General features: G+C 39.9%; 1 protein-coding gene across 2 annotated transcripts in view; it reads right to left on the bottom strand.

Moving 5' to 3' along the window:
- The window catches only part of ncam2a (neural cell adhesion molecule 2a), a 220,031-nt gene that overhangs the window by 136,793 nt on the left and 67,756 nt on the right, over positions 1-15,482 (bottom strand). The gene's annotated exons all lie outside the window — the stretch shown is intronic.

Raw genomic sequence — 15,482 nt, 5'->3', positions numbered from 1 at the left:
CTTTCTGCTGTATTCAACAAAATGTGGCCACCCGAGCTGTGAATATTCCAATTACTAGCTCTTATAGAGACGGAACCTAAGCTAATGTCCCGCAGATTGCTATCCATCGTTAGTCATCCTTGAAAACTTTTATATACCCGCAGAGAAGCTGCAGACTAATTAGTTAAGAAATTTGGATAATTGCCTCGTCTCAAACTGTGGCGCACACGAGAAAGATGACCACAGATGAGATAAAGCACAATGGCGCTAATAAACAATAATAATGGTCTTTCCCAGGCTCCCTGAAGACAAAACAAAAGGAAAAATAATTGAGATTTGCTAAAACTCTGCTGCTCTCGTCTCTAATGACCTTAACTAAACTGATTGTCTTGCTGAGTTGCTTTCACAGGGGAGTCGGGCTGGAAACGACGCTTTCTTTGAAATAGCCGAGGTTTCCTCCAGCTATCATCACACGACTGCATCGATTAACATTATTGGTTCATTAAAGACTTCCTCTTTCAACTCACTCGCCTGAATAAAATGTCACCATAGTTGTTGTTTTGCTAGCGTTGCTGCCTGCAAGCAGATGGAGACGCTGCTTTCGATCATCGTCATCATCTTCCTCATCATCATCATCATCATAACATAGGGCAAATGGTCTGTTGCTTTCATGCACGGCTTCATTCACTTCTGTGTCTATTTGCATGTCACAGTGGTGCTGATTTATTTGAAAAATGTAATCCATTAGCACTTCAGAAACAGAGGCAACTAGTGAATTACAGCTACTTTGCTGCAATAAGTCTATTTTGCTCTCCGGTGCCTTTAGTTGCCACTTTTTTTTTTTTTTTCTGCACTGCAGAAAGTGCCTTAATTCTGTTGTGAAGTACGCTGCCCCTTTTAAGAACAAGAAAGAGAGAGTGAGGGAGCAGTAGCTCAATTCTGAAAGAAATGTATCAAAGAATTCCATCAGATAGAGTAAAAACAACAACTGCCCAAAAGAAGCATGGGGGGCCGCACGGGGGGCCGCATTGTGTGCAAATGCAACAACAAACAACAAAGATTTTGCTTATCGCGTGAGTACTTGAAGCCTTTGCTAAAATTTGAATGCAAAAACATGAGTCACGTTCATTGTACAAGTGCTCTTGGCACTTCTATGCGTAACATTAGCTCATATTAAATTGAACGAGTGAGCTTGAGTGATCCGTCTAATCAGCACTTTACTGTTTCCGTTCTATTCATGTTTAGTACGCTCATAAAACGGCAGTTAGAACACCTTAGCTACACTCGTAGAGTCGCACAATGACGAGGGCGACCAGATTTTGTGCCATCAAATGCCATCTTGGTTGTCAGTTCGACAGCGCTAAACAAGACAATGCACTCACCATTATCCAACCTTTTTTTGCTCAGTCCCGGCGACGAGGGGTGCAGTTATTAACCGGTTTTTACGATTAATCATGGTTTTAAAACGTCAGGTTTATATAACCGCAGCCGTTCAACAACACCGGTTATAAATGCTCACAACAGTCCGTCAGTTTAAACCAGGGGTAGGGCAAGTTTGGTCCTAGAGAGCCGCAGTCCCGCGTGGTTTCGGTGTCTCCTGCCTCCAACCCAGGTGTTTCAAATCATCAGCTCATAATTACGTTCTGCAGGAGCCTCTCAGCTGTGTTCGAGGAGGGAGACATCTAAAACATGCATTACTGCGGCTCTCTAGGACCGAACTTGCCTACCCCTGGTTTAAACTCACGTGCGGCACAAAATGCGCCATACAGTATAGTTCATGGATCTTCTGTTTCCACACGGCCCATTTAGCAGACGCACAACAACACAGGCCTCAGCCTTACTGGATAGGCCATAGGCCGATTATGAAGCCGCGGGGCCTCCATCTTGGGATTCCCAAGAAAGGTATCTCGGCATACGCATTTAGCGGTAAACTGCACAAATCGCCAGTTTAAAGGCTGCGGACGAACATTTCACCTGTAATTATGATTGAAATGGAAAGAAACTGAAACATGAAAGAAAAAGAGGGTACATACCTTTCACTTGTGCCCAGGTCCTAATGTGAACATGCTCCCATTCCTGCACTATAATTTGATCTAAGAGTACGGTAAAGTGTCATTTGGCCTTGATGCAGACAAAGGCTCTGCAGAGTTTGTTTTTCAAAAAGGGAAATACATACCCAATACGCCATTTCAAGTGTTTTAAGTGTATTATTTATGTTTCAAATGGCAGCTACTTTATATTTTATTATTCAGTTATTTATTTTCACTTTGTCAAAATAAACCTAGTTAAAGCCAATTTGAGCTTTTCAAGTTCTGAAACTATATATATATATTTTTTAACTTATTTGTGTGCTGTATTTGTTTTTAAAGGCAGCAACTGTTTTATTTTTTTTTCAGTTATTTTTTATCTCTATAAGGTTAACCATATGACCATAAAACTAGTTTGTTTCTTCTTCTCAGACTATAATCGTACACCAAAATCGGAAACCCAGGGCAATGCAGTTGGCACCAAAAAAATATGTATCCCTTCGAACTTGAGTCAACATTTGGCTGTTTTGATTTTGAAGTCAAATAAATTGTGAATAAAGTATGTTTCTTATGTCTTTAAATAAAAAATGCAGCGCAGCAATGCTCAGCTCAATTTCGGTCTGGCTACGTTTCCCATGATTCTTAGACACGGAAGCAGGAAGTAGTTCTAGTTCAGATATGATGCAAACGTAATGTGCCAATGCAAAAAATAACGAATGTGAACCGTTAAATTCCTTTTTAACCGTTGTATCGTATAAATTGTTATTCTATTGCCATTGACATACACATGGGCCAAACGTGGGCTTGCTACTTGAAAGAACCAGGATGTCGAGGCGGGACCTGCGTAATACTTGGACAAAGCAATGCCAAGGAATCGAGACCCATGGCTTAAAAACGAAGCTGACCCATTAAACAGAGACGTCTGGTCACCCTAGCAAAGACCTCACATTAGCATACAGTTCAGAAAATCATCCTATAAAAACAACTAATTGGTTACAACTAAAGCCGTCACTGACAACAGCTTTCCACATTTAGATGTGATGAGGATGTGATGAAAGCCTTCCAATTATTCTATCCCTTGCATACCTTTGAATGACATCTGCTGCCTACGTTATGAACATCCTGAATGAAATTTACCTCTAATTCATACATCATTTCCCATAATAGCTATTGCACATGTAATAGGTACTCTCAGGTGTCATTTGTATCAGTTTTAATATTGTAGCATGTAGGATTGGATTCAATTAAGCTTCCGCTCGCACACAGGGAAATGGACACACTTCAATAAATACCAAACTGGCAGGAGATAGCGACACTGTTCCAAAATGATAAACTTGAGTGCAAAAGAGAAAAGCGAAAGATGATATTCAGTAACACGGGAATAACTCGACACAGAGGCAATCATCCCTCTTGTTAAGCAACTATTTTAGAAATGCGACGTGAAGCTCCACATTCGGCCAAAGCAAAGAGTCATTTTTAAATCAACATCATCAGGGGCCAAAAGCCAGTCATTTGTTTCAACAACAGAATATTTTGCAGTCGCTGGCATTTTATAAATTTGCATAAAGCATTCACTACAATCAGCACTTATCAATATGCTTGCAATGCTTTTTTTTTTTTTTATGTGTGTGAATTTCCAATTCCTATTTGTAGGAGAATTGGAGGCTTAGGTTTAGATCGTGCTCCCTGCGGAGCCAACCGTGCCGTGGGGCCAAGCGACGCCTCCTCTGGGTTGCATACCATGAATCACCCCATTAAGAAACACAGAAAAACTGTTTCTTTTACATGGGCCACTGCAGAGCTGGCTGTTGGAGGCGAGGAGATAGTACATCACAGTTATCGCGCTGCACACTCGCCCTCTTGAACTCCTTCCCTGACTACATCACATCCTTATCGTTATAAATGCCTCATTCACTTGAACCAAGCGCTACGTCCCACTCTGATAAATGTACACTGCATCACCTGCACAGATAAATCACCCGGCTACAGATCCTCATTTCCAGCTGATAAAGCGGCGCGCACGAGATCACATAAGCGACAGCATAAGCAGAAGGAGGGGCGGGAGTCAAAAAAAAGCGACTTGCGGAAGGGAAGTACGAGAGGATAGGATTTTGAAAGAGAGACATAACGCGTGAGTGTTGAAGTGCTGATGACACTCAAGGAAGACTTTTGTATCTCAGAGCATCGAACCAGCATCTGAAGAGGCGTGGGATCCGCTCAACTGAGAAATGAAGGATCTTGGGGAAACTCTTTGTCATGTGTGCATGAATCTGTTGGGGTCCAACAAGGGGTAGTGTCCAGATGACCTTGCTTCCCCACAGCAGAGTCGACAATTCCAAGCATTGTGCTACTCCTGGTGTGTACAAATGCATTCATGGCATGCTGAATTGAACCTTACAATCACACAAAGCTATGTATTAACTTGACATTTACTTGGCAGGAAGAATATTTCCAATGGGCGATGAGACGGCGCAGAATGACAACAGCAGTGTATGTGACAAATGTCACAGTTATATTCAGCAGTATTGTCCATAGAAAGCTATACATAAATCATAAAGACCCCACAGTACATGAAAGCAGATAAATAATAGCAACTATAGCTGAATAAGTAATATTCAAATGGAATAAAATACGGTGCATATACCGTTCATGTGAACGTCAACAAAAGCATTGCATGTGAAAACTATTCATGGATGAACAACAACAAATACATACGCAGCAGGGAAAGAAAATCTCACTCTCTCACTCTCACTCTCACTCTCACTCTCACTCTCACTCTCACTCTCACTCTCACTCTCACTCTCACTCTCACTCTCACTCTCACTCTCACTCTCACTCTCACTCTCTCTCTCTCTCTCTCTCTCTCTCTCTCTCTCTCTCTCTCTCTCTCTCTCTCTCTCTCTCTCTCTCTCCACATATATACACAAATATATATATATATATATATATATACACATATATACACAAATATATATATATATATATATATATATATATATATATACACATATACACACAAATATATATATATATATATATACACATATACACACAAATATATATATATATATATATATATATATACACACACATATACACGCATATATACATACATATATATGTACACACATATATACATACATATATGTATATATATGTGTATATGTATATATATGTGTGTATATGTATACATATATGTGTGTATATATATGTATGTATATGTGTGTATGTATATATCTGTATGTACATACAATTATTTTTTTTAAATAAAACATCCTGAATGAAATTGACCTTTAATTTATACATAATTTCCCGTAATAGCTATTACACAAGTAATAGCGATGCTCAGGTGTCATTTGTATCGGTTTTAACGCTGTAGCGTTGGTTTTCGATGGAATTCAGGTAAGAAGCCCGCTCTGAGACACACACTTCAATAAATACTGAACTGGCAAAACCTGAAAATGGTACCATGATCAGGGCAAAAACTCGAGGAAACTTTTTGATGGAAATATTTTGTATTTTATGTCCTTGTAAAATGGGCCACAGTTTATGATTCACAAGCCGCCATGGGAGGGAGGTTGGACAAATACAGCCAGATTGGACTAAAAATGATTTCATACCGTCACATTTTACATGTCATTATTATGAAGGTGTGTCCACCATAATGAGGATAAGAGCAATAGAAAATGAATGGACGGATGGATATTATCTGTAAATCTGTCGAACTGATTGTATTTCCTACTGCGAGTTGGCTTGTTTTACGGTGCAGTTTATCTGGTGGAACCTCAACTTGACATGCAGCAGAGCACGGAAGAATTGCATGTTCTGAGACGAGAGCATGGAAGATGTTCTCATGAATATTTTAGATATGGTGTAATGATTGGGCTCTTGTCAAGCTCACTCCTGAGGATTGCCTTCTATTTTTGTAAGTATAACCTCCCTTGGAGCACAAAGACCACTGATCGACTCTGCTAGAGAGCTGTATTCTATTTAAAGGCGGAACACAATGATTTCAATCCAAAATGTGTTAAATGCATGAGTTCATGCATTCTATTCATTTTACATGCAACTTATTCGAGAATAAAGTACATCCTGGTCTGATCGCTAGTCATTTACTGGACTGACCCATAGACACAGATATCCACATTCAGTCAATTCTATAGAGTAAATTTCCCTCTATTTAGAGCAGGACCAAATAGATTGCGTTTTCGGAAGAGAGTAAAATAAAGAATTGAAAATAAAAATGAATCAAATAAAAATCACTCTAGGGTTGAGGAACAAAGTCATGACCTCCAGTTTTGGAGACAGCTGATCTATTCCCTGAACCACGCAGCTCCTGCTGTTTGCTTATACCCAAGAGACCAAAAACATTGTCAAGATTTCAGCTGACAAGCGATAAATACTAACACACAGCAGGAGCTGTGTGGCTCAAGGAGTTTAGATTTAGTCTGGCTGTCCCCCAACCTGAAGTTGTGGGTTTGTTCCTCAACCCTTGAGTGACTTTTTATTTTACTCTATTTAGAATGGGACCAAATAGACTCCGTTTAGAGCAAAATTTACTCTACGGAATTTACTGTGTAACCTCGTCCGAGAAGCTTTGTGGTTTGGCAATTTATTTTTTGATTTAGTTTAGAGGTTCATTTTGAACAGTGGTGTCTTCCATAGCTGTGTCCAATGAAGTCCATTCTGAGTTCACATTTAATTTCTTTGGAGGTTGTTCTGGACTCTTTTGTTGCTCTTCATATTATATCGCTTCAATTTGTCATTACTTTTCCTCCTGTGGACATGTTGACGAATTTTTATATGTGCAACTGCAGCCACATGAACATCAAGCTGCTGAGAGACGGTCTTTATAGCCTTTATCTTAAATATGTTTCTCTGCACAGTGGTTCCTCGCTACTTTGTGGTTCACTTATCACAGATCGGTATTTGGGTCCTATATTACGGGGTTTATCTTGGGTTGCATCTCGCTATATCTCGGATTTTCAGAGAGAAAAACTCGCCGTCGCTTCCTCTGGCCTATGTTTAGTGTGCTTCTACACCATGTCAACAAACTGCACATTGACTAATTGTTACTCTCGAAATAGTCTGACTGACTAATTACAAGCTTGAAGACACTTGCGATGCCAATTAGAAGATACAACATATTTTCTAGGGGGTGGCATCATTTTTGTCCAGGATTGTTCCACGAGTTAATTTTTGTTTATTCTTTTTTTTTTTTTGTAATTCCCCTGAACCACAATTCAAAAGCAATGTCTGATTTTCACTGTACCAACACGTTTGTCCACGTGTGTGTGTGTGTGTATCACGATACAAAAAGGCTTGAGCAGACACAGAATTTGACCCAAAGCCAATCATCTCCATTGGACGGCACGAACCACTGGAAGGTCCAGCATAACAGTGGCCAACACAGTTTTACTCTGGAAAATGAACATTTGCTTTCTTTACTTCAGTATGTTCAATATGAATTTCAGTGCTCATTATGTTACAAATCTAAGTGCCAGTTCCGGAACAATTCTTAATTAGGTATTTATCTAATGAGGATAGTGTCCATTAGTAACAGCTCATTAGCTGCGGTGCTCAGTATGTTTACAACATAAGGTCAAGTGCACAGATGTATGTACTGGAAGTCAGCAAAAATATAACATTTGAAATAATTTGCTCACAATTACAAGACAGAGGCTCATAAAACAGAGTAAATACTGTGACTACCAGTGAATCGTATCTGTATGTACACAATATATATAATATGTATATTGTGTAAAAAATATCGACGCAACCGTTTTTTTGCTCCCATTTTTATGAGATCAACTCAAAGATCTAAGGCCCCGTCCACACACCTCTCAAGTTTCTTACCGTTTCGTCCGTTCGTACACACAATGGCGCGGTTTCGGAGCTTGAAACGGATCACTTTTGAAACCGGGCTATAGAGTGGAAAGATTTCAATACGTGCCTCCGTCTGGACGCCATATGCAGGACACGCCTCCAGTGATGACGTAATGGCCGCAGCTCGATGACGACGCATTGTCGCAGTTTGATGACGTGTGTTCCAATTCTCAGGTGACTGTTCGCGAACTGTCAGTCGGTCAACAGCAAGGCTTGCTTAAGCTTTTGCAGTAAAATATTTTGCTTCTTTATTCCCACGTTCAACAAGCGGCGTTGTACTTGAATCACCCGCCATTGTCACTTCTCCTGTGCTTGTCTTTTTCATGTTGTTTGTTCTGTAGATTGCAATGAAGTTAGAAATAAAAAAGTGTTTGGCTTCTTGGCTAATTCTTCGTTTACGCTTTCCGTCAACTCCCGGTGGCTATGCTACAGCGCCACTCCAGACTTGGCATATACATTACAGCCGTTAAACGTCATTAGCGTCTTCTTTTGGACACACGCAAGTCTTGAAATACTTCTGTGTGTACGAAATTAGTCTGGACAGTCTGGACGGGGCCTAAAACTTCTTCCACTTATCACCATTTCTCTCAAATATTGATCACAAGGCCAGTCTAAATCTGTGATAGTGAGCACTTCTCCTTAGCCGAGATAATCCAACCCACCTCACAGGTATGTCGTATCAAGATGTTGATTAGTGCACAGGTGTGCCTTAGACTAGCCACAATAAAAGTTTTGTTTTATTGTGTGTGTGTGTGTGTGTATGGGGGGGGGGGGGGGGTCGTCACCCCCCACCACTATAAAACGAAACTGCACCTTTCAAAGTGGCCTTTTATTGTGGGCAGTCTGAGGCACACCTGTGCACTAATCATGGTGTCTAATCAGCATTTTGTGATGGCACACCTGTCAGGTGGGATGGATTATCTCGGCAAAGGAGAAGTGCTCACTATCACAGATTTAGACTTGTTTGTGAACAACATTTGAGAGAAATTGCGATATGTGGAAGAAGAGCTTTTGAGTTCATCTCATAAAAAAATGGGAGCAAAAACAAAAGTGTTGCATTTAGATTTTTGTTGAGTACATGAATATTTTTAGATTGGTCTTATTTTTTGGTTTGGTTGCATCCTGAATAATGAATAATAACGTAATTCTCATCTTGCAAGCTGAAAACAGACATATACATCAAGAGAGGTAAACTTAGCACCTTAGCGCTAACACATGATCACATTCTCCACGCAGATCACACGTGTTCTGTTGGTATCCGCATAGGCAGATGACATTTCTATTAGATGAAGTCGCACTCCCGCGGTGCGCTACACCCCACACCGCGCACCCATCACCCCTCGACTCCGTTGCGGTAGCGGTGTTTGCACTTTGTCCTAATAGAGCAAAAAGAGCACACTGTCTGAGCAATTTAAAAAAGCAATTTGTTCTCTTTGGCTCTGTGTTTGCTTTTGCTGTGTTCTGGCCTGGTGCACTGGGAGCAGGCTAACCTTACATAAATTACTCCTCGTGCCTATGAAAATGTCAACAAGACATGGTGTGGCGTGTGTGTGTGTTTGTGTGCACGCTGGGGTGCACCCGGGATTTGGGGACCCGAAATGAAAACATACCACTTTGGGCTCAACCACTTCAATGCCCCCATCAGTCATCATTGGCCCTTAAAATCATCATCGTCATCATCATCATCATCACCTCCCTCACCCTTGCGCCACCCCTGTGCATGTGTGGTAGCATTTGCAGCCTTCACGTGTCCTACTGGGGACCGGCTGACGGATGAATGAATGTGACTATTTATATCTTCATCCTGTCACAGTTTCCATCTTCATCATCCCAAGCTCTCTTCCATCGAGCCTCAGACTCTTAATGCATCGCCACGATCCTGAAAATGTTGGCCAGCTGGGCGGCATTGAATCCGACGCGCTGCATAAAATGCACATTAGTCAATGTGAGGGGACTTACAGCATCTTAGGCGGTTTCATCCCTCGTTAAGATGAGTGGCGTTTGTTCCCAAACAAGCAGAATTGCAGCGCCACGCTGTTCTTAGCCATTGAAAATGGCTCCTTGAGCTCTTGCTGTCCTGCTGTTTCCCTCCCACAAAATGAGACCTACATTGTCAGTCGCCAGCGTTTACAGCAACACAAACCTCTCCTTGATTTGTTCCAGTTACTTTTATCAGGCTGCTAAAACTTACAATCAACAATATGTTTTCGTAGCTGTACCAAGCTGGTAGCTGGCTCTATTTCACTTGTAAGGGATGCGGTGGTTGAGCAGATAACAAGTGACAGTTGAGTAAAAGGCAGCCAATTCAAGCTGGAAAGGGAAATATCTCTTCTTTCATGGGAAAGGGGCAACTCAACACGGTGTATGAGCGTTTAAAATCTATAACCACACTGGACCACCTGAAACGATTTACAAAGATCCCAAATAGCGAGGACTAAACTGGGTGTTCACTCACTGTAACAGATTGTGTGCGCTTGTTGGCAACAGGTGTAAAAAGAGTTACAGACTAAAGTGCGGATATAAGATACTCGGAGTGTGAATTGCCTAGTAGCTTGCGATTCGATCTGTATCACGATTCGTAGGTCACGATTCGATTCCGATTAATCTTCAGGCTTACAACTGTACGCCACTATTTAACAAACGGGTTGCAATCAGTTTCATGTTGAAATAAAATTTTACGGTTTAATGTCCAATTAATATAACAATCTTCCATGCTTTAAGTGTGAACCCTAAGAAAGACATTTTTGTTGAATATTTCCATCAAAAATTGATGTTTAAAAATCGATTCGGTTGCATATTGAATCGATACGAGAATTGCATGCTGTAACATCGCGATATATTGCCGAATCATTTTTTTTTTTTAATGAGATACGGAGGAGACATCATGAAAATATTTAAGATTGCAATGTAACGCAATACTCATTGCGTTACATTGAAATTTCTATCGCGTTTGCGTTTTAACGCAATCATTTCCGATATAACGCAAAATGATTGCATTTTAAGTTAACGCTATGACTTTTGCAAAAAATTATTGTGAAATAACACAAATTGTTTGCGAGAGAACGAGAGATTCCACTTCCAGGTCATTAGCAACAGCCTTGGCTATCATCAACACCATAACTGTTTTGTTAATTGACTTTTAGTGAATTCAACATTTAGTTTATACCTTATCCCTTTGCATGCCAAGTATGTCCTTGCCTCGCACATCTCTAGATCGTAAAAGTCTTTCCAAACCATCATCCATCCAAAGAGGAGGATGAGCGTGTGTATGTGGATCAAAAAATGTTGAAGACGTCCTCATAACATTAAATGTCGAGAGAATTAACACAACAGGTGCTCTTTAAATTTGGCGGGCAAAATGTTTTTGATAAAAAGCCTTTTTAATTAAGCATTTAATCACGATTCATCAAAATTCTAAAATGTGATTAATCTGATTTAAAAAAATTATCGTTTGACAGCTCTAGAATTCCAATCTTAAATATTTCCGTGATGTCCCCTGGCGGGCTCCGTAATAAGAAACGAGTTAGCAATAGCAAAATCTTTCACACAAACTACGTCAGCACTTTATTCTCTTTTCTTCTTCTTTTTTTATCAGACAAGCAGGGCGTTCTCGTGGGGTGGTACGTGGGCGGTTTGGGGGGCACCAAGGGATTGTTTGCAGGGTGCAAATTTAGCCAGGACCACCTTTGGGAGCACAGCGACCTAGCTTGTCGTCTGCCAAATCAAGTCCCATATTTAAAAGCGGTTTTGCCCTTTCGGTAGCTCTTATGTTTTATTTTTTTACCGTGGGACTTTTGGGAGACCACTGCAAGTGCAAAATGAAGTTTGAAGTCATAGAATTGAAAGTGTTAGTGGAAGAGGTAAACAAACATTACTGCGTCGCAGGGAATACATCATAGATGATTTTGGGAAAGCCAGCAACTGTATAAAACCATGTTTTGTCTGATTTAACACAATCCGAGTGTGGCGCAATTGGATGTCATGGAGACTATTATGCACTATTGTTCATCCTTCACGGCTATAGGGTCAGGGGTCATTTATCCTATCTGAGAAGAGAGTAGCACATGGTGAGCTGAGATGAGCGCAAACAAACCACTTTGCTCAACAAAAATGCTAACTTTATTTAAAAGAAGCACATAAAAATCCTAGCAGTGATGAGGACTTGATAGACGAGAGATTTCAGGCATCAGTCATTGTTCTGTTTTATAGCTAACTTAAAATGAGAGCGAGCATTTATTTAAATTTCTTTCTTTCTTCCTTTCTTTTTTTAGTTAAATTTAATCTTGGTTTTTCAATTTAAGAAAGGTAGACTTTTAAGAAAAACATGTTGCATAATATATAATGTTTACCATTTTTCAACGACTATTTCAAAAATGTTTCAAACTCAGTGATAAACATTTTTTATTTCATTTAATGTTCACTTTCAAGAAAAAAAGGAGAACAGCAAAAAATGTTCTCCCTGTTTTACTTGTACCGATTGCAAAATCCAGTGTGACGTCTTACCCCATATAGTGAGACGACTTACCTGATGGTAGGGAAACATGTCACATGTTTGATTGCTTATAACCAACTTGGCCATGATAAAAACTATGAAAATGACAAATACAACATTTAAACCTAAGCCCTCCATTTGTTACATGTTTTCTTTATAATGTATTGATTCCAAGAAATATGTAAGACTGTAAAAAGTGTGTCATTAAGCCCCGGTCCCCCCGACATGTATGTGCTCGGCTGGCCTAACATTGCATTTAAAACTTGGCTCAGCACACCCAGAAAACCGCTCTGGAAAAGGCCAGCAGTGCTGAAATGACGCACACATGGAAATGCAGAAATAAAAGGTGTTTTGTTTATATCACGTCTCTCCGTATTTCCATGAGTCAGATTAATTACACATAAATATAGTCTACGTGCAATATTGCTAATTAAAACTAAATGACAGAAATGTATTCATTAATGTAACATTTGCCAACAAATGTCTCGCATCATTTGAAAAGCTGTCAGCGGGGTTTTAATTGTGTTTATTTCTTACTGGCATAAAAAAAAAATAATTACAGTGTTAGCAACTAGCGCTTCTAGTGATGAATATTTGCATTTTACTATCACAGTCTTATCACACACACAGCACAATTCACACATCACTCGCATCATTAATAAAAGGCTCACACACACTCAGTCTTATGTTGCTGTGTTCAGCGTAGCTTGCCAAACCAGGCAATTGCTTGGGGCCCCCTAGTCAGAGGGGGCCCCAGAGGGCCAACAGATTTCACACAAACCGCATAGCTTATTCTTTCCCATTAGGAGTGCAATGATATGAAGCCTCAATACTGACAATAAGATTTGATATTGAAGAAAAAAAAAAAAGATTTTCTTTAAGCATCTTTTTTTGTATTATGGTGTATTTTTTCAATGCCTGCTCCCCGCCACTGTTCACAAATGCACCGTGATGCACCAAAGAATTGATCATTCCTCCCACCCCAGCGACTATTTTGTTCCATACACAGGTGACAACTTTGTTCAGTAATCCCTATTTACAAGGAGCTGCACAGAAGCCTGGAGACATCCTCATTTGCATACCGTTCCTGCAACACGAGCGTATGCCAACTGTTGGTACTCCCAGTCAAAAGCACGACAGCTAACCAGTTGACAGCGAACTCGCTTGAGAAGCGTAGCATTCTAAATCTTCCCTTAGTGCTCCTACTTGTCAAACATGAGGCTGGGAAAAAAAGTATGGACAAAAAAACGAAATCTTTACAGCTTTTAATGTGAGCCCGCTTCTTCCTGATTGTCATGAGCGTCTCTTTTCTCCGTTTTCTTTGAAAGAGTGACAAAACAAAGCCCCCATAACAAAGGAAGAGGCAAAACACATGCAAAACTTTTGATTCTGGATATGAAAGTAATTCGACTAAGGTGCTTCTTTGTCATTGACATTGACGATAAGAAGAAGCAGCAGACATCAGTTCACAACAGTACAATATACAGCACTGTTTTATGTCACATATAATGAATGCATGCGACATACTCAGCAATGCACACGGCCTCTTTTTCTTGCAGTGTTTGGACAGGAACATTATAATAAGGCTTTGAGAACACCTTTGAGCTTTTCCCCTTTCGAATCACCACCGCTCGCAAGGGTGGCAGCCTGCAGGCAGTTCTAGCTGGTTATTTTTTATATATATTTTTCATAATGAGGGGAAAGGACAAATACTGTAAAATCCCGTGTATAATACGCAGCCGTGTATTTAAAAAAAAAATCACCTCGTTTTTTCTCTATACCCGTGTATAATACGGTGAGACCCCTAATTTGCTGGCCAACGTTTTTGTTTCCCCCCCCCCAGATTCCAAGGAGATAAATGATTTAAATAATTCTGGGCAGCTGAATCTTTTTTATTTTTTATTTTAGACAACTAATTGATAATTATTTTATGCATATAAAAAAGGCTTGTTAATGATTCACTAATAAAAGTGAAACAAGCTTGTTGTTTACTGCTAATGTCAAATTTTCTGAGATTTTAGATATTACGTTATTGAATTAATTTTTGTAAGTTTGTACAATTGTTTTGTTTGTAAGGGTACCATGACTGTTTTTGTGTGTGTGTTGATTAGGGGTAGGGATGTAACGATATCCAAACATCACGATACGATATTATCACGATACGATAATTATCACGATATTGCGGGGAGGTTGGCGACACAAAAAAAGGTCACAATATTGTAAAAAAAAAAAAGAGCTCATACTAAAAAAAAAAAAAAATTAGCTTTTGTACATTACAGCAATGAAAAATATTTTTAAAATATTATAAATATTATATATACAAACTATATAAATAAAAGAGTAAAATAAGTACATTTTTCTTTGTAAAAGTTACTCTCAATACATTTTAATAATCCGCACAATCAAATCACACGATTGTGCAGATGACGTCACAGAATGTGCACCGTACATCAGCTCCTGAAGGCCTGCAATTTTCTGTTGATACTGATTTGCTCTTTGCTTCCAACCCACAGTAACACAGCGAGTGGATGCGACTCCCATCGGGCAAATTTGGATCAACACTTAACCATATCATCAGTCTGCTTTACCTCCAGCAAACATTCTGCTGTTTGCCAACACGTCAAGCTATCAAAAGAGGCACTTTTGCAGCTTCCTCTGCTTTTGATTGGGTTTCGATACAAGTGCCACTTTCCTAAATGACTTGCATTAGAACCAGACGAGAAAAGCGGAGTAAACAAGACAAGAGATGCGGCTAATCCACAGCTAATCACTTGTAATGTCAGACACTTAGTACCAGCCAATGACAGGTGCTGAATACCAACCGAACACATCACATGTATCTGTTCAAAGTCAATAAAAGAAGGTGCGAAGATGTGCAAAAGATCCACAGCGCACTTCTTGTGTATAATTAACAAACACTTCGATACGCTCCAAAGAAAAGGGGGCTGGGGGGAGGGGGGGGGGGGTGCAACATAATTAAAAGTAAACACCCTGAACTGGTTTCCGGTCCTCTGCAAGCAAATCTGTTCTGTATGCAAAAATAGACAAATATGTGCCTAAACATGCACCTGCGTTCGCATGGATGAACACGGGGGCGC

Source organism: Leptonotus elevatus, chromosome 2 (assembly GCF_054856555.1).
Source record: "Leptonotus elevatus isolate MCC_2025b chromosome 2, RoL_Lele_1.0, whole genome shotgun sequence".
Classification (NCBI taxonomy): Eukaryota; Metazoa; Chordata; class Actinopteri; order Syngnathiformes; family Syngnathidae; genus Leptonotus; species Leptonotus elevatus.
The sequence above is the reverse complement of the archived record's forward strand: the minus strand, read 5'-3'. Positions and strand labels throughout refer to the sequence as shown.